Source organism: Propithecus coquereli, unplaced genomic scaffold (assembly GCF_000956105.1).
Source record: "Propithecus coquereli isolate 6110/MARCELLA unplaced genomic scaffold, Pcoq_1.0 Scaffold160, whole genome shotgun sequence".
In the NCBI taxonomy this organism is placed as follows: Eukaryota; Metazoa; Chordata; class Mammalia; order Primates; family Indriidae; genus Propithecus; species Propithecus coquereli.
The window spans coordinates 2,591,631-2,611,752 of record NW_012140525.1 but is presented as its reverse complement, the minus strand read 5'-3'; the positions used below and the strand labels follow the sequence as shown (position 1 = coordinate 2,611,752).

General features: G+C 38.5%; 1 pseudogene; it reads right to left on the bottom strand.

Moving 5' to 3' along the window:
• LOC105807624 overlaps positions 1 to 18,711 on the bottom strand; it is a 141,515-nt pseudogene extending 122,804 nt beyond the window's left edge.
• Between the last annotated feature and the right edge of the window lie 1,411 nt (positions 18,712 to 20,122).

Sequence of the window (20,122 nt, the reverse complement as noted above, 5' to 3'; positions counted from 1 at the left end):
AAAAAAAAAAAAAAAAAAATTTTGAGCAAACTTGGAATGAAATAGAGTTAATGACTAGGGGATTAATCCTAAAAATGAGACAAAATAAATTAGCAGTGACTAAATTATTAGGTAGAGATCTGGGAGAAATTATACACTGAGCATTTTGCTAGTGTTCTAAGTAGTCTGTATAAAAAGCGCTTTTACCTGGTAACAAAAGATTAAGAAGGAAGTGAAATTTTTTCACATTTTCAAATCATCCCCTGTGTTAAATTGTTAAATATTGTCATGTATTCCAGTTTCATCACCCTGTAAGGCTACGCAGTCAAGAGAGTTCCACTGCTCTTTGTAAGTCAGTTTTGTTTTGTTTTGTTTTGTTTGTTTGTTTTTGAAACAGAGTTTCACTCTGTTGCCCTGGCTAGAGTTCAGTGGCATCATCATCATAGCTCACTGCAACCTCGAACTCCTAGGCTCAAGCAATCCGCCTGCCTCAGCCTCCTGAGTATCCGGTACTACAGGCTAATTTTTCTATTAATATTTCTTGTAGAGACAAGGTCTCACTCTTGCTCAGGCTGGTCTTGAACTCCTGAACTCAAGCAATCCTCCCACCTGTAAATCAGTTTTAAACCTCCATGGCTTCGGTTTGATACAAATGAATGTGGAGCCAAAAAAGAGGAGGAAAAGGAATGAAGACGGACTGAGCTACACACACACACACACACACACACACTAGGTCATGTCAAATACTCTTAATGGAGCAGAATCACACAAACTACTTTCTACCACAGCCTACTCATTATTTCAACAGCAAAAACAGCTCAAATCATATAGTTTAATCTTTACTTTTGCCTTCCAAGTAATAAATTCCAACATAAAGGCCACATCAAAAATTTCAGAAATGTAATCCTCTTTAGGGAGAAAGGCGAAAAAAATCCCACCTGTTTATAATTACAGAATTATAAACATAATTGTTAAGAATATTTAGGAAACGATTAAATTGAGAAATGAAGCATTCCCTCTAACTATAAACTGGTGGGAGAAGAGACAGACTGTATAAAGAAAGAAATATGAGACAAACGCATAGAAAGAAGGAAAGATGACATGTGATGACAGAGCTCTTCCTGGGTCCCCAAACACTCCAATCCCTAGTTTTAATATATTTCTGAATCATTTCAACATTGCTGTCCCCGGGGTTTAAAAGACACCTCTGTAACCTTATAATCAATTATTATATTGCCCAAGCTATTATTTGCAACCAAAGATTTCTAACTATAAAGCATACTTAATGCCAATAGTATAAAAGTTGATGCATAGATGGATTAAGATTTCTTTTGCATTTTTATTAAAAAGTCCCTTCAGAGTCCCAGGCTCACCTGACATTAGCAGATGTTTGTTCAATTCAAAACCAAATCTACTGCGTACAATGCACATGACAACTTGGGAAAGAAAGTCACAGTCTTTGATCAAATAATTAATTTTTTAGCCAATTAAATAGCCTGGAAAGCCATGCAGCTGTGCAACCTTCCTTCTCTTTTTATGAAAAAAAAAAAAAAAAGCTAATTGGCTAAAAAGAATAGTACCAGGGACACTTACAAGGAAAACTGTTGCAGATTATTTCCTGACAATGTTAAATTTTTACTTCCTGTGTCCCACATCTAAGGCACAGCACAATATTGATTTTCACAATGATAATACTGAGTCATCAAAAAGTAGTCAAAATAATTCAAATATATTCTGTTTACCAAGGGAAGGACTTATATAGTTTTGAATAAGGCCCACGGAAAAGTTCTGAAAGCAAAAGGAATAATCTTTAAGTTTTCAGAGGAACTTTATTTGTGAAGCTCCAGTTGATTATCAACTCTGATCAAACAGACCCAGGTTGGAATCCTGATTCTGTCACTTACTAGCACCTTGATCAAGTTGCTTTACCTACCTCAGTCTTAATTTCTTTGTTTGTAAAATGGAATTAATGATACGATATGTCTCTTAGAGTTGTGATGAGCAAATAATGCATTTAGCAAAATGCCTGGTATACTGTAAGCATTTACTAAATCTTACCTGGCAGGACTAATTTTATTACTTTTTGTATGCTAGGGCACAATCAACCAAGACCCTGAAGAAAACAGAGATAATTTTTCAAGTTAAAATATATAGTGATGAAAATGTAGTCCATGCTTTAGACTTATAATAGTTACAGACCGGGCGCAGTGGCTCACGTCTATAATCTCAGCACTTTGGGAGGCTGAGGCAGGAGGATCACTTGAGGCCAAGAGTTTGAGACCAGCCTCGGCAACAAAGAAAGAACCCATCTCTACAAAAAAATAATAAAAAATTAGCCCAGTGTGGTGGCACACCTCTGTAGTACTAGATAGTCCGGAGGCTGAGGCAGGAAGATCACTTGAGCCCAGGAATTCCAGGTTGTGGTGAGCTATGATGATCCCACTGCACTCCAGCCTGGGCAACAGAACAAGATCTTGTCTCTAAAAATAATAACGATAATAATAATAATATTTTTAAACAGTTAGAACCCAGCTACTATGTTATACACTAACAGTTAAGATGTATTATTTCTGTATATCTCTACATGTATAAGTTGAGGGAATACATTCTCATATGAGAGAGGATATTACATGCAGGAACCAGGTATACGTGAGTTTAGAGAAAAGAATGCAAGCAGCAAGTTTGCAAAACAATAGATAAAACTGTTTGGCTGGAGCACAGAGTTTGTACTTGGAATAAGTAAGAAGTAAATAAGGTCATGCTTAAGAGGACCTCACAAAGAGAAAGTACATTGAAAAGTTTACAAAGCAGATGCAAAATATATGTATTTTTAACTGTTTTGCTCTACGCTTTCCTAGGAAGGATGTTCCCTCTGGTGCAGTGTAAGGAGTAAGTTGTGCTTCTGCCTCTTCCCAAATGTTTCCCTGTCCTGAGAGTCCCTGAGCCTAGGCAAATTGTCATTTAAAAACTGGAAGCTAATGGAAGGGCCTGTAAGGGTATGGGAGGGCACAGGTGGCAGAGTGTCCCCGAAGCAATTGTACCTGAAAGGAGGGGATCACTTAGGGACCACACGACCAGGTTCATTCCTATTGTCTTGGTGCCTTATTACTCAGACCCCTTTCCCTATAAAAAGTGTCCCAGTTTGGACAATAGATTGGTATGGCTGTTCTAAATATCAAGCACCTGTGGCCAGGCCCTTGAGCATTGAAGTATCAAAGTCAAATGAAATATAGAGAGGAATCTCTAAGTTTAAAACGTTTATTTGAAAAGCAAGAATTGTAGTTCAGGGCATACACACAGACCAGGTTGTCTTCGGTATGTCTGAAGGACAGAGAAGGTTGAGAGTTTCATTAGAAAGTGAAATGTTAGGTATTGTTTTGAAAGAAAGATTACTAGCACTAGAAAAACTTCTGGGAGCTGGCAAGCTCTGTTTGGTGAGTGACGGTGTTAGGTAAAACCAGTCTTAAGAGTCATGGCAGGTCCTTACAGCAGCTATAATATTCAGTAAAACTGGCTTTAGGATTACAGCAGGCCATTTCAGCAGCTGAGCCTGTGGAAAATTGAATTCCTGGAGCAGGTGCTATGTGCCCCAAGTGCTTTTACCCCCAGCCCCTCAACTCTGATTTAGTTGGGTATGACAAGAATGACCCAATTTGTATGATTAACTTTCACAGAGGTAATAGTAAAGCCAGTTCAGCCTGAATTATCTTAAGTAGAAAGTCATCCAGAGTACCCTTTAAACTGTTTGGTATCTTTTAAAAAGAACAACTAGATTATATGAAGGCAGGGCAGAAGCAATAATTTATAAATGCATTAATTGGGTTTAATTGTAAAATGCAAAAAGAGCATTCCAATAAAATATACTTGCATGATTATTAAAGTTCCTCAAAAAATACTCTAAAGAAATTTTGGGGAGAATAAGTTCAGTACAGTAATAGCTCATATTTTGGGGCATTTTTCATGAGATAGACACCATGCTAAGCAACATCGCCATCATGTGTAGACCCACCAATTAGAGAGTCAGGCACATTTGTAGGAAATTTATATGCATCACTTCATTTAATCCTTGTGAAAATCCTGTGAAATATGTGCCATTATGAGCATTTTGCATGTGGGGAACAGGAACACAAAGAGGTAATTTCACCCAAGAGCTCATAGCTGGGAAGTGACAGAGTATAAGCCCAGGCATTTGACCCTATAGTGGGCTTTTTCAACCAGTACACTGTAATACCTCCTGATGTGAACAAAAGTCAAAGTACCTGCATTTCATGACCATTAGATGGTACTTTTGCTACAAATAGTAGTGTTTGCCATAAGGACCAACCTAGAAATTTCTGGCTCCAGAGTAGGTGCTCTTCTGGTTTCCCGTGCAAACCCCGATCCACACATCTCTGGTATGTATTTTCAGATACCTCTAAGATAATTTTGTCTCTTATGCATGTCCCTTAGATAGCAGGATATTCGAGAAGAGAATTGTCATCACTCCCTAACAGGCTTCTGACTCAGAACAACAGATTTTACTTGATATATTTCTGGGCCTACAGGAGGAAGCCTGATTCCAATCTGTAAAGATATCGACATCAGAACTCTATCAACCACTATTGTGCAGGCAGATAGGAGAAGTTACTTTGACATCGTGTCAATTAGGAATGGTTTCAGCCACCAGTAACAGAAATTCCAATTGACACAATTTGACATAAACAAATCAGGGTTATTTTGCCACCACCAAGACATCTAGAGTTTTGTGGTTGTGGTATTGTTAATACTGCTCAGAGCCTCTTCCTGCCTTTGGGCTCTCTATCTCAGATGTGTGGGTCTCCATCAAGCTTGTGACCTCATGATCTCAGGTGGCCCCCAGAGTTTCACACCATGCTGTGTTCAAGACAGGAAGAAGAGGGAAAGCAGTTCCTGCAAACTGCATCTGACCCTTTTATCAGAAGACTTTAAAATACATCTTTTTAGCCCCCTCTAGCCAAGAGGAGTACATAGGTTTCTAGCTTTGAGACGTGAACAATGTAGATGGAGGTCAGGAATATGTGTGGGGTTGGCCAACCAAACATCTGCCACAGGAACCAAGATGTGACTTGTGATCTCCTGGTGGGTGACGCTACCCTTGCCCTCCACACTGAAGTCTGGGAATGTAGGGAATAGGGAAGGAATCTGCATTCTCCATATTCTTAGATACAAAAATTTTCCTCCTCCTTGAAACCCAGTAGGTTGTTGGTCATAGAAGTATTGATCAAATCTCTTTTACTGTTTCTCCAGCTTCATACTGAACGTGACACCTCTCCTTTTCTCCTCTTCCTTCCTTTCCCACAAACTTGAGAAGCTCTGGACTTGAAAATCATTATTAATTAAGAGCATTATTAACATATTGATGAGTACATTGGGAAAAGTATAAAAGAACATATATACACACATATATGTGTGTGTCTTTGTGTGTGTGTATATAAAAAATATATAGTACCAGTTGCTAGGGGATAACAGATCCTTCACTTTGTATATACACTTGCGTATTTTTATATTTTATGTATCACTTGAATTTTTTTATACACCCATATATTACTTTTGTAACCTGTACAAGCAATGAAGATATAAACAGTTAATAAATTTCTCATTGGTTTTTCATGCTTCAGGCAGAATAACCCCAGTTCAATTCATCTTCCTGAAGGTCTTATTTTCTAACCAACTTTGTGCTTTATCCCTGAACCTACACCAAGTTCTTCAGATACTCTTCAGTACTGAGTAAGTTTGCATGATGCATTTGTTTGTTTTGCGTTGCTATAAAGGAATGCCTGAGGCTGGGTAATTTATGAAGAAAAGAGATTTATCTGGCTCATGATTCTGCAGACTGTACAAGAAGCATCGTGCCAACATCTGCTTCTGGTGAGGGCTTCAGGGACCTTCCAATTAATGTGGAAGCTGAGGTGGGGAGCATGTATGTCACGTGGTGGGAGAAGGAGCAGGACAGGGAGGAGGGGGTGCAGGCTCTTTTAAACAACCTCTCCTGTGAACTAGCAAAGCATTAGTTCCGTTATCTTGGAGAGGGCACCAAGCCATTCACGAGGGATCCATCCCACTAACCCAAACACCTCCCACCAGGCCCCGCATTTCAACATGAGATTTGGAGGGGCCAGACACCCAAACCTTATCACATGACTTAATCCACTCACAAGTCAGATTACTAGAGTGCTAAAACATTCATAAGAATTCCTTTCTCTTTCAAATTAAATTTAATAGCTTGCCCTCCGAAGAAGTGTCCATGTGTCACAGAACATGCTAATCTTTCACGAATTTTGCTTGCATTTTAACTGTCATGTTATCACCGCTGCTGCTTTATTTTATCAGGCTTCAGTATTGAACTAGTGCCTTCTACAAGGAAACGTCCTAAACCCTGTTCATCAAGCTGGACATATTTATTTTGATTGATAAGCCTAGTAATTTGTCCTAGAGCTTTTCATTTCAGCGATTACATAACATCCACTAGTCTTTAATCTTCATATGATAGAAGCAACTGCAAATTTCACCTAATTCTTTCTTCCCAGAGACATGGAAGTCAGACTGCCTAAAAGGTGAGGGTAGAGAAATGTCAACTGAAAAAGAGTCACAAAGTCTGTATATTTAGAAAGGAAACTTCTTATAAAGGTTTACAGCCTGAAGACTGGCCATCCTGAAAGACTGGGAAGTGTAGCCTTGGCAGAAACCAAGAGACTGGCACTTAGAGGAAGGAAAGGATAAGACAGGAATTGATGCTGAATGGCCCAGTCAAATATACATATTCAACAGGTTACAGGAGAAGCTATGAATATGCATGAAGGAGACCCACACGTATGCATGTTGGGGTTTACATGTATGGAACATACATCCCATGATCACTTTGGGGTGGAGATTTAACATTTAAATGCATTATAATTAGGCCCTATACATAAAAAGGTGAAATGTAGGGCACGAGTCCATCCTCAGAAGACTGGCCAGAACCATTCTACGGCTAATAGTAGTTTATTAAGAAGAAACTCTGCAAACTGTCATGTCAGAAACATAAATAAAGGAGGAGGGCACTGGGGGTCAGATGGAGTAAGCAGAGGGGTCTTCTGGCTTTTTGTTCTCTTGAACTGGCCTTGGATAAAATCTAGTAATGATTAGTTAAGACACAGGGTGAAAACAAATGGGATGTGACCATCTTCCTATCCTGCCATAGCCAGAAACTCTAAAATTTGAGAGTTTTAGCCAAAGGAGAGTCTGCTAGTCTGTCAAAGGGTTTACGACTTTTATTTCAGTCTTTAGAAGGATAATGCTGTTGACCACAAAACTGAGCTGTGGCTTGAGTATTCAGCTGCAAATTCACAAGGTTCATAGGGTCATGACCAAAAGCAATGCCATAGTTTTGATCAGAAAGCTGTTCTCAAATTCATCAAGCTCTTCTTTTTCTTTGCTATATGTACAAGGATGACTCTAAGGTTTCTGCTTGTATGCCTGGGAACATGATAAGTAAATATTTATTCATTGATATGGAGGATGATGGATATTTATGCACAGATAAGGTGAATATGGGAGAAAAGGAATATTGGTGGGGAAGAGAGGCACCTCTCCAACTCAACAAGAAAAGAAGTTAAACAATTTCCATCTTATACTTTCTTTTTCACTCTTTATATAAATAATATTTTCCTGTCTTTTTCATTACAGTCTATAGTGAACTTTTTGTCTTTTTTTGCCTAATATTTGACATTCTATTTTTATGACACCCATGTTGTATGTAGAAAAAAAATGTTATAATAATATAAATCCAGTAATTTTAATTACACTAAAGTAGTTGAGAAATAGAAGTTAGCAAAAGAGCTTTATGAGTGCCCAAAATAGATACTCCAATGTTCAAACACTAAAACCTATGAGATTCTTCTGGACAGCAGCTTCGTGTTCACTCGGAAGCTATTAACCCTGTCTTGACACCTACTCCTGACAATCTTGATCAGTAGTGATGCTAATGATGATGAAGATACCGATGATAGCTTCTATCCTGGGCACCGTGATAGGAATGTCACATTATCACTAATAATCCTGACAACCATTTTAACTATTCTAAGATTAGACATTATTTACCCTCATTTTATAGATAAGAAACTGAGACTGGGAAGTTAAGTAACTCACACAAGCTAGTAGGGGCAAAGCCAGATTTCAACAGGGCTATCTCTACCGAACCACACTGCCTTCCTGCACAAGATTATTATTTATGTTCCTCAGTGTTGCATCCTTGGCTTTCTGCTTTTCTATTGCAACATTTACTCATAAGATAAGTCATCTCATCCAAACTTACGGATGCAGCCACCATCTGGAAGCTAATGACTCCTAGAATTACCTTCTAATTCAGCTTTCTTTCCCGAGTTCTAGATATTGTATCTTACTGCCCCTAGGATATTGCTATTTCAATGTGTGACAGTTACCTCAGACTCAGCATTTCCCAAATTACTTTATCTTCTCTACCACCTTCCCATATCTTCTCCTCCTCTCTTAGCCCTTACCTTCTTTTTTTTTTTTTTTTTTTTTTTTGAGACAGAGTCTCACTGTGTTGCCCGGGCTAGAGTGAGTGCCATGGCATCATCCTAGCTCACAGCAAACTCAGACTCCTGGGCTCAAGCGATCCTCCTGCCTCAGCCTCCCGAGTAGCTGAGACTACAGGCATGCGCCACCATGCCCGGCTAATTTTTTCTATATATTTTTAGTTGTCCAATTAATTTCTTTCTAATTTTAGTAGAGACGGGGTCTCGCTCTTGCTCAGGCTGGTTTCGAACTCCTGAGCTCAAACAATCCGCCCACCTCAGTCTCCCAGAGTGCTAGGATTACAGGCGTGAGCCACCGCCCCCGGCCTCCCTTACCTTCTTAATGGGCGATATCATACACCTAGTTGCCCAATCGAAGAGACATCCTTGACATTTCCCTCTCCTTCAACCCTCACATCCAATGGAAAATGGAATCTTATTGATTCTACTTCCTTAATGGTTCTTGAACCCCTGAATCCATTCTTTCCTCTCCACCCACACTGCCAGAGCCTTATAACATCCCATAATATTTTGCCTGGTTACTGCAACAAAGTTCAAGATTCTGCTCCTGATGTCACTCCAGAATCACCCTGTGCTTTATGAAATTTGTTTAACTTCAGATAAATGTCTCCATTTCTTAAAACCTAAAAGTTCTGGAGCACAAGTAAATTTTCTAACTTGACTTTTTAAGCTGAATATAGTAAATATAACTTCACAATTAGAAATGGCTGCAAGGTTTTATAAACAGAATTTTTCAATTCTTTTCTTTTCTCTGTTATTCTTGCACTGTTTACATGTGGTCAAAGTACCTTAATGTTTTATCTCTTACATTATGTGGTCTTTTTTCTCATCCCCTTAAAAGTCCATTCTCCCAATGACTACCATACTGATCTTTTCTAAAATGTAAATCTGATTTTCTTATGGTCCTGCCTGAAAATGTTCAATGGCTCCCTACTGTCTCTAAGACAAAAATCTAAGATCTATGGATGACATAAACGAAGCAGTCTGAGGCCATTTTCCTGGAAAGACAATTGACAACCAGCCATATATAATAGCCCCTGAGGTCATTACTAGATTATATTCAGAACAATGACCTAAAATCACCCAGTAAATGTACAGTTTTATTCACCATATTGAACCTAAGAAGTTAAGAAGAGTGTGTTTAAAGAAATTTCCTGCAGAAATTTTATATATGTGAGTGCCTAAATAAGTAAAGGCCAGTAAATTAGAAAATTATGTCACTGTACTTTCAGATTTTTACAAGATGGAAAATCTTACATGAGACATTAAGACATGAATTATTAAAAATACAGGATTAGTCTGGGGTGCCATGAGGGGTTGAATCCAGGTCATAAGAGAAATTAAACATGAGGACACTTAGACCACACTTGCATAGTTCAGGAAAAATGGATAAAATTATTAAATATAAGAAACTGAAAGTTCCCCAGTCACTTCCTAATCTAGAGGTCACAACTGAGGCTGCAAGTCAGATTTTGCCTCAAGGTAGATTTTGTCTCATCTGCACATATGTTTTTTAAAAAAATTACTTAACCTTGCAATGTAGGGAAGAATTTTAATATCCTAAGCCCTGTCTGAGTTTCATCCATACACTGGTGTTAGTCTATGAGCTGTCAATTGGTCCACAAAGAGATAGCTACAAAAATTGAGCATAGGCGTTTAGAAACTTTAATAGCAATTTGGCAAAGTACTGATGTCTGTTGAATCCAAACATAAAAAATTGAGTCTTATTGGGTTTTTTATTTTATTTTTCTTAGTAATTCATCTCTGTTGTATTTTACAAAACTGTCAGTTTACAACGAATTTGAATTTTTTTTTAAATTAAACTTTATCACAGATCGCTTGAAATGTGCTGCTCTAGTTTGCCATAATCTCCACAATTCCCCATTCTTATTTTAGGCCAGTTTCACTCAAATGCCAGGTCCCTGGTGGCACCTGAGGTGAGACTTCCCCTCCCATTCAATTAAATTCATTTACAGATGAGGCTTGGAACCAACAGCAGTTATGGTACTGTCTTGCTAAAGTCTCAAAGGACCTCCCATCTCTCCACACATTGCATAAACCCAGTAACATTTGCTTTGTGGCTTAAAATTTCTAAACCTCTCAAAAGATCTGCAGATCGATGTCTAATTGAAAGCTGTTATTAGTGCATGATGGGCACACTTAGACACACATCGTGTGCTACCCTCCTCTGGGCAGACAGTGACATGAGAATTCATGAAGGAGCAAGGAGGCCCAGAGTAGGCTGGAAGCAAGCTCAAACAGTTGGAAGATACTGCAGCCAGTAAGTGAAAGTTCAGGACCATTCTAATTCTTCCTTTCTTTCTTGATTTATCTGTTCTTTAAACCAATGTGATTATCTGATTCCACGTGCCAAGTACCTGGCTCCCGGTTACAGTTTTCTTTATAATTTCAGCTTACTGAAACTTATACCTCTGAATGCTACAACTCACACAGCAATACCCTGATCTTCCAGAGCAATTACCTCACCTATACCCAAGATACATCCCTTTCTTACCTGGAAGCAAAGCTGAGAGTAGAAACCTCCCCTGATGATTTCCAAGTCTTTGCAACTGTGTTAAATACAAACTTAATCATTTGGTTTTCCTCCCTTACCTGTCACCGTAATTTTTAAAGACTTCTCTCCCCACTCACTCACTGAATTCATCTCCAGCTTGTTGAAAGTAATGAGAATGTGTAGGTGAGACCCACGACCATCCATATATTAGTTAGAAGAAGAAAATCAAGACTAAGAGAGAGTAGAAGCATAGCTGGAAAACTAATCCCTCAAGCTTAATTCCAGATTTAAATCCACGAGTGTTTTGGAGGTAGGTTATAAATTTTAATCCTGGACAAACAGTGCTGTAGAAAACCTGGGATCTCAGTTCAGAATGAAACCACAAAAGGGTGAGTCTTCATACATGATACCTCTCACTATGCTAACACATAGGAAGCACATGAAAAATATTGATTTAATGAATGAATTGATGGATCGATCAATCAATGAAATTGCTGTAAGACTCACTTGAAAGATTCCCCTTGAGGTGGTTCTTTTCCCAAACTATCTTTTCTTTGCCAAGCCCAGACTCTGTAAGTGCCCACCCCACTTTTACCATGCCAGACATTTGCTCTCAGTCCACCATCAGCTGCTGGGGTGCCCGCTGTGGAGTGCCATGGACTTGCGGCTCTCAGGGTAAATGGGACTCCGTTGTGGCTGGCAGAGAGCCCTGCCTGGGAGCTGACAGCTACATGAAATTGAGTGACAATCTTCTGCAAGTAGCTACAGAGCTAATGAGCAAACCTTACCCCACTTTGCCATGTAGGGAAGGCATGTGGCTGATTTTAAAAAATAAAGAAATTTTCCATATCTGGGTTTATGTTCTTTATATTCTTCTCCACACAAAGGAGAATGGCTCCAAAAAGACATTATATAGGGAAAATTAATTTCATTTTCACTGATCACCATGATGCTCATGCCTTGAAGTAGTTCCATACTGTATAAATTCAAGAAGAGAGTTACCCAAACTAAAAATGTGGTTAAATCAACCCTGGCAATCAAAAGGGTAACATGTTGTGGCCAGGATGCCCTCATACATTGCCAGAAATTTAAGTCATGATTCTAGACAGATTGTAACATTTTCTACAATATTCCGAGTGGAGTCATTCTAACAACTAATACTGCAGAGTTGCTTACAATAAGATTGTTTCACAGAGAACAAAGAGGTCCAACACAATCTACATAACCTGAAAGACTAAGAATTTTCTGCTAGATCCAAAGAATAAGACCACAATGTATTCAGAACCACAAGTGATTTCTACAATGTGAATATAGCTCTGTAGGTTGGCCCCAAATAACCACAGGGAAGAAGGTAAAGCAATTGTTTCCAGCTTCTGTAAGGTGTTTTTTTATTACAAAGTCACTGGTAAGTGGTGAGATTACTCAGTAACATTGTTTGCAGCCAGCATGGAATGCCTGGTGAAGGTAGGAAGCAGATTCTCCTTGGTCCTTCTGGCTTTATACAGCATTTAGGAAACTCACCTGCACATGATGCTGTCCTGGGCACTGAGCAACAAAGCGATTCACATTCTCTGGCATCGTTTATCCCTCCATCCACGAGGCCAGCCTTATCCGTGGCTAGGAGCCTTCCGTGAAGTGAGATGAAGCTTTCAAAATTTCCCCTACCACGTAGTTGCAGATGCTTAAAAATCTAACATTTATTTTGTGTACTTCATGTATATTTCAGAATAATCAACAGTTTTAAGCCATGATCCACTACAAAAACTACTGAACAGGAAATTAATTAATAGCCTTATCAACTATAACTCAGAGTTCATAAATTACCAGATTATAGGTAAGTGCGTAGAAAACAGGGAGACAGCTCTGGGTTACTCTTCCCTCTGCTGCTCCACTTTTACAGATTTGAGAACAAACATTTCACACATGATCTTGCCATGGAGCAAAACTTGTCCATTCTCCTCAATAATTGTAGTAGTGGACAGAGCAGAACTGGTATAAAACAGGCTGCCCTTAAACTGTACTGAATTCATTAGTTAATGAAGAAATGCCTAAATAACTCTAAGCATCATTTCTTCATATGCAAAAATGGAATGGATTGAATAAGAGTACATTTTTTAACTTCTTAATTCATAATTCCATAACTTATAAATTATTAATTTATTTAATAATTTTAATTTTATGATTGTATATAAAATGATTTTAATAACCATTCCACAATTTATAAGTTCATAAATTTCTTAAATTCATGATTCTCACAGCTAAACTTTAGTTTTCTGTTACTTAATCTACACATAAATCCTTACCGGTAGTTCCTGATTTACCTATCTCCTAACCATAATTTGATTAATGTGTCTTCTGTGATTGGATTTTACTAGGAAAAGGTCTTCATTAAATGTGAGATTTTTTTAAAATCCTGAAATATTTTCAAAATTTCCAATGAGTATGTGGATGGTTATTTCACGGTTTAAAGCATGAGAAATAGTTTGATGAGGCCTGTCCAGAAAGTATCCAGCCATCGTTAATATGATAAGATGTAACCTGGCAGCCAAGGAGAGTGGACTGTAATGCGCATGCGTGAACAATGACAGACTCTCGGTACTGGTCAGTGGGGCCAGACGCTGTTGAGTGAGCACGTGTACATGTGTACTGTGTGGCCACCACATTCAAAATGACTGAGCAAGTAGAGCAATGAATCTGCATCAAATTTTGCGTTAAGCTTGAACATTCCTCCACGGAAACTGAACTTGGATGATTCAGAAGGCTTTGGGGGACGATGCAATGAGTGCAGAGCAAATAAATGTGGCACAAATGCTTCAAAGATGGTCAAGAATCTGTTGAAAGTGATCCATGTTCTGGAAGGCCTGCAACAAGCAGAGCAAGCACCGCCCCTCTCCTGAGGCAATAGCTGTCACAGGAACACTGTAATCATAAAGCGCGGTTACAGATTAGCCACGTAAAAACTCCCAAGTGTGAGCTTAGCTCAAATACTGCCAGTTGTTAACACCAAACCCTCTGCAGTGGCGTGTGCCCACCTAGATACACTCATAATCTTTCAATGGCATGATCCGTTTTATAGATAGAAAACCTCTTTAAAATTACACCTTTAACATAGTATATGTTCCATGTATTTAAAAAAAACACTAAGAAGATTTTCTATTTTGTAGAAATGTTTGTCATATGTGTGTGATGAGAGGAGAGGGGTTTTCCATATATCTTTTGCTCTGCTTTTATATCATTTGCAAAATGCTATCCATTTGCTCAACTTTGTTTTTATTTTTAGCCACTTGCTTCTTCTCCAGGTTTTGCTCAAATGCAATGCCTGAGTTGGGAAGCTAAAGGCCTGGGAGTGGTGTTTTCCCACAATTGTTAAGAGGGAGTAGGGCTTAGTGATGCAACTGAATGCTATATTCATTTATTTAAGGCAAACTTGATCAAGATCCAAGGCAGGAAAATTATTCTAACCTTGTCTATGGCAGCAGCACTATTTCACATCAGCACACTTGCCCGTGACTGCTGGTAGCCTTTGGTAACAAGCCATGGGCTCTGCAAGTTGTGCCAGGTTTTGGTGATAAGACATTATTATTGAACACAACACAAACTTTTATCATGATGACCCACAATCGCACTTTCATTAAAGGAGTACTTTCATCAAATGTTGAAAAATTCAGTCCCATCATTGGTTGGTTATTTAAAAAAATGTGGTAGTGTGAACAGACCTCTGTCCTGAACTGTTTCCTTCCATTTCTATCTAATTAATACTTATTCAATGCCTAACATGTGCCAGTAACAATGTTAAACATTCAATATGCAATATTTTTTTTAATCCTCACAACAGCGCTATGAGGTCAGTAGTGTTAGCACCTTATTTTACAGATGAGGAAACCGAGGCGCACACATATACAATAGCAAAGTAGTGGTGCCAGGATTCTGTCCCCACCACTCAGTCTCTACTGTTCTAAGCTGCTTCCCTGGGTCTCTACTGTTTCCCAGAGGAGCGCTTTGTGCTGGGTCAGGCACTGAGCCCTGGATGGGCCCATTTAACACACTGTAGCTCTGAGTAGCTATAAAAGGATTTGTTCAACTCCAACTGTTCACATTTCTCATGTTCCAGATACAATAGTAAACCTGGGCTACTCCAGTAAGGGCCTAGCAGTCTAAGTTATTCTGATAATGGAAAAATAGGAAGATTTCTGTGAAACTTAATCTTTAGGGCCCTTCACTTCCGTGGGCACTTTCGTGGCCCTGAGAGCTTCTCGTAAGGCATTCATATGAATATTTTTATTTTGTATTTGAAAATTTGCAGATTTTAACTGTGATCGATTAAGACTATTGTCCCTTTCCATTCCAACTTCCTCTCCATCATATTTTCCTATGTATTTGGTGGCACTGAAGCAGCCACAGGCACTTTGAGATCCAGCTAAGGGAAATTTGAGATTTAAATTCATTCAATATGGGTTTATTGTGGCTCCCAGTGACTTCTGTATAAACATATGTTTGTGCATTGCCACTGATCCTGGGGCAGGAAGGAATGGCTGAATGATGATTCATCCGCAAGAAGTTACAAGGTCAAGGATTTTATTGTGGTTTAAGTATATGAGTAGTGGATAAATGAGGTTTGAAAATTCAGAGCCAGAAACTAGTCTTTGGAAAATTCTCCTAATTATCAGACATGTAGAATTGTAATAAGAGAAACTTATTTTCATCAATGACTAATCAAAGCTGGAGTTTTCTCCTTTCATCAATATACTCAATAATAAACAACAATTATAAATGCACATTTTTATGGACCAGTACAAAAAAGAATTTGTCGAAATTTCTGTGTGTAAAGCACAAACCCAAAGCAGTACTACACAAAACAAATATAGCTGTATGTAAAGTCACACGTTTTATACATCCCATTGTATTAGGTCAAATCCTAGTATATGTGATACACTGTCCTGATGAAGACCAGAGGTTCCAGATGAAATGACATGCAAAAATGCTACCAATTCAACAAAATGCCCTGAAGAAACAAATGTATCTATGACCTAGTTCCTACACATATTTATTCAATATATATTATATTATTAATTTGATTATGCAATTATATACCCATTATAGCATAGTACCAACTCTAAAATACATTACTTTTAATCTTTTCCAGAATTACTGAACATATCAACATTTAAAGGCATCAAGAAGAAAGTATTTTGGTAGAAGGCAAAAACATAAACCAAAAGAAAGTATTTGTGACATTCATTAGCTGTTGTTTATTATAATTTGCTGTGATTTCTTTCATCATTCTTAATAAATATTTGCTTTCTGATCTAATTTTCTATTTGTAATTTTATATTCTTTTTCTTTGGAGAGTCTCACCAAATTAAGTTTCAGGCCACACAAAACTTGGATCTGCCACTGAATGAAGCAACTCCAAAAGCCATTACACCTGGCCTGTTGGGTACGGTTAGAATGTGGCTCACTTTGGGGAAGGCAGGCTCAGGACAGCTTTACTTCAGTATATAGTTCCACAAGCCCTTATCCCAGTGATGAAATTCTAAAAGCTCTGCAAACTTAGAGGTTTTTAATTTGGTTTTAAATTAAATGGTTTTTAATTTGGCAACGAGACCTAGCTAGAACTAACATCATAAGGCTATTTATAATCTTAATTGATCCCACTTAGTATGAATATTCATATATTGCAGAAGTATTGAAGCATTTGAAATTAGAATGATGCACAAATCCCACTGGAGACTTTACAAAATTTATTTTCTAAAACTGAAAAAAGAATTGAATTTTGAAATGCATCTGATCCCATTGGTTATGTATGAAAAATTGAGATCTGTGCTTATTTCCTCATAGTTTCCTCCCATGGACAGGGACCTATTGAGTCAAGCAATCTATTGATGACTGTGATAAGGTTTTGAGAGTATGATAGTGTTTAACTAGCAGACTCATGGATATACAATCCCTGCCTTGGGTTCTAGAAGATGCTGTTCACAAAAAGAAAACTGAACCAATTACCATACCATACTCAAAATTTCTCTTCCCTTTGGCCAACTATTTAATTAGTTTTGTGAGTCTGATTCTGTCTTCCCTTAGGATGAGATACGGGTGATATTCAGGCAGTAAGAACCACTATGGCCATGCAGTTGACTAAATACGGAAACAGCCTTCATGGGTTGCAAATAGCTGCTGTCCTATGACCCTGAGTGCCTTCTTCCACCTCTCCAGCCAGTCTAGCCCTTTCTCCAGGACCTCTCAAACCTGCCCATAGTCCAACAACTAGGAGTTAGCCCATGGCATAGCCAGGGCATGCAAGAACTTCCTTTATCACCCCAAAGCAGGGTTAATTCTGATTGGCCAATGCTTGTGGCTTATTGGTCGTTAAATACTTTAAATTCAGTTTAGGATGAGGTAATCTCCCAGCTGGCTCCTAAATCTCTCAAGGATTGTCCCATTAAGTCATCAGAGATGCTGTACTTCACAAGGCAACAGCAAAAAGCAAATCAAAACTACAAAAGAGATACCCATACATATCCACCAGAATGGCTGGATGAAAAAGAAAGAAAATACCAAGAGTTGGCAAGGATATAGACCAACTGCAATTCTCATACACTGCTGGTGGGAATGCAACTACTCTGGGAAACAATTTGACAATATTTACTAAAGCTGAGCATGTACACATAGGCATAGTCCATGACTCAGCAGTTCTACTCCAGGCAGTAAATCCACCTTTCTCTCCACACTCCTCCTTCTCATCTTTTAGCAAGGACAGAGACATTTACTCAGGCTCAGTGTCTACCTACAGAGACCACAGATGCTGGTTGCATTCCCTTCTCAGATCTACATACGGCATGTGTCATAGATGCCTGACATAATTATCTTAACGGCCTTACATTTGGCTCTAGAAAATTCCCATCTCTTATTTTGAAACCTTTACTCATTTGACCTTATTCCAAGCTCTATTTCCAATGTGAGATTATTTTGAAAATAAAAGGACCTGACATTCCAAAGACCAATGGCCAATCAAGTCCTTTCTGTTTTATATTTTTTATTTCATCCCCTCTCTCAATTACTTGTCAAGGGATGCCTCCCACCCACCATCCCATACCAGGAGAATGACCTTTTACAATATTAAAACACCTTCAAACTACAGTAGCAACAGCAGACTCGATTTCTGTTAAGAGCCAAAGAGAGTCTCTCTCTTGTCTTTAGTAATTTGAGTATCTGGCAGTAACCCACCTGTTTAGATATTTAGAGTAGCCCTCTCACCTTCTGATGGTTATAAGAGGCTATAATCAATGCCCTAAAGGTATTATAAGAGGATATAATTAATGCCCAAACTGGCACCTGCAACTAAACCTGCAGTCATAAATTTTCCAGAGTGGTAAAATCTCATTCCCATAAGGCCAGCCAAGGTCCCAGATGTAGCTAGGAAAACCCAAATGTTCCTCGGATCCTGAGACAGCTGATAAGCACCCAGGCCTGCTAAACCCCCGAAGAGGAGCCCCGCAGCCAGGGACAATTTTTCCTTTCTGCAAACCAGTCAAACCCACATATATCAGAAGAGGACTACAGGGACATGTAAATAACCACAAAGATTACATTCACACACATATATGCTTCCACTCTCAGGCATGGCCATGTTCCCTCACCTTACTCTTGGAAATCTGATCTCACCATTTGATATCGAAATTGGTGTGCAGGTGGTGCTAATGGAATTTTCCCACCAGCCAACTGTGCCCGTAAGGGAGATAGGATTCAAGTGGAATCTTACAAGCTTTCACTATCATCCAGTGCTCGTGGTGCCACATAGCTGCCCTTCTCTAATTGTCAGCCCTCCAAAAGACACCATGGCTCCCATTAGGCAAAAGTGGCACCACAGCAGTTATTATAGGACGTAAGAGACATTCATCACTGGAATATTTTAGCAAATGAATCACAACAGACTTATGGCATAACTCACGTTCTAAGGCCAAGAACAAGAATTACAGAGTTTATTTTAAGACAGCAGAAAAGGAAAAAACAGATTGAAAAACATATGATACCCCCTGCAGCTCAAAGCTCCACAAACAGAGATGGCATTTGCAAAAGTTCTACGTGTCTTCTCAAATGTGGTTTCAGTTTTAATGTGTGTTGACATCTTTTTCTGTGTGCAGAATTAACTGGAAGAACAACAGTTTGTGCTTTTTTTTTTTTTTGCCTTTTGCTACAGGGAGAGAAGAAAGGAAAGAATCCAACAATCTGTATTTACTTTGATCAGCCATATACCATGAATGGACATTAATATATGGTTTTCCTTCTGTTATTCCAAATTAGTATAATATTAATAAAAACATGCTTATCCCTTGAACCATTGAATCGTGTAATGCAGAAGATCTGTTGGAGTTTCCTTACATCCTCCTCTGGGGCAGAGGCAGAGGTAAACAAAACAGACAAATGAGATGATTAGAAAAGACTTTGACTTTCCAAAGTAAATAAATGGTAAATGAACTGATTTAGTCCAGGATTTCACAGAACCACACAAAGAACTGGAGCTTCAAACTGTTATTTTAAAAATAGTAGAGTGAAAAAATTAAGGGGCTCTAACATGAAACAAATTTAGGAAGAATGAGAAAGCAACAGCATGCCAAGAACTGTACTGATTAGGAAGTGGGCAATTTAATTTCTTCAGGAGAGTAAATCTCCAACATGAATTAATTTGCTTCACGCTGAGTCCTGCTGGTTTTTCTTCTTTCCTCAATCACTGTTTATTTCACAAAATCAGCACTCACCTATCTTCTTTGATTATTTAATTTCAGGAGGATTTTCCTTTCACAAAGCAGTTAGTACAGCTAAGCCTGGCTCTGCATGTAATGTGTGAACACATCATAATGGTCTGCCTAAGTGTGGGGATTATTTATTTCGTCTTGGAGACAACATTGTTTCAATGCTCTACTTCCCCTCCAGCAAGATCTCTCAGTGACATTCCTGAATCTACCTCCCACTGTGTATCTTTCACTGACATTTACCAAATGCACAGGCTCTGATACAAAATCAGGAAAGCAGCATTTTCACCATGACATATATATTCTTATTTCTAAAGGAGAGGTAG